Source organism: Etheostoma spectabile, chromosome 19 (genome assembly GCF_008692095.1).
Source record: "Etheostoma spectabile isolate EspeVRDwgs_2016 chromosome 19, UIUC_Espe_1.0, whole genome shotgun sequence".
In the NCBI taxonomy this organism is placed as follows: Eukaryota; Metazoa; Chordata; class Actinopteri; order Perciformes; family Percidae; genus Etheostoma; species Etheostoma spectabile.
This window is the reverse complement of record NC_045751.1, coordinates 11,896,766-11,897,170: the sequence shown is the minus strand read 5'-3', so window position 1 is coordinate 11,897,170 and position 405 is coordinate 11,896,766. Positions and strand designations below refer to the sequence as shown.

The window sequence follows — 405 nt, the reverse complement described above, 5'->3', positions numbered from 1 at the left end:
TTGAGCTCCAGCTGGACACGCAGGATCTTAGACTCTTCGTGCTCCAGAGTTCCCTAATGATATCAAATAGTTAAATATTAATAGTTGCCATCAAACCTTGTTTTGGTATATTTTTCCATGATTTTCCCTTGGAAAAAAAGTACCTCAGCCTCTTCAAGAGCCGTCTGGATCTCAGCCTTCTCGGTCTCCACCTGCTTCTTGGACTTTTCCAGCTCATGGATGCTCTTGCCAGTCTCACCAATCTGTTCAGTCAGATCTGAGATCTCCTCTGCAGAGAAATACAAGTGTTTTATATTGTTAAGCCTTACAACGGAAAACAAAAACACTTCATTCTAACACAGTTAAATACAATGTAGAACTTACGTTGCAGGTTCTTGTTTTCCCGCTTCATGGTCTCCAGCTGAT

At 41.5% G+C, this 405-nt stretch overlaps 1 pseudogene; it reads right to left on the bottom strand.

Moving 5' to 3' along the window:
• Nucleotides 1-405, bottom strand: part of LOC116669467 (myosin heavy chain, fast skeletal muscle-like) — a 22,555-nt pseudogene that overhangs the window by 14,204 nt on the left and 7,946 nt on the right.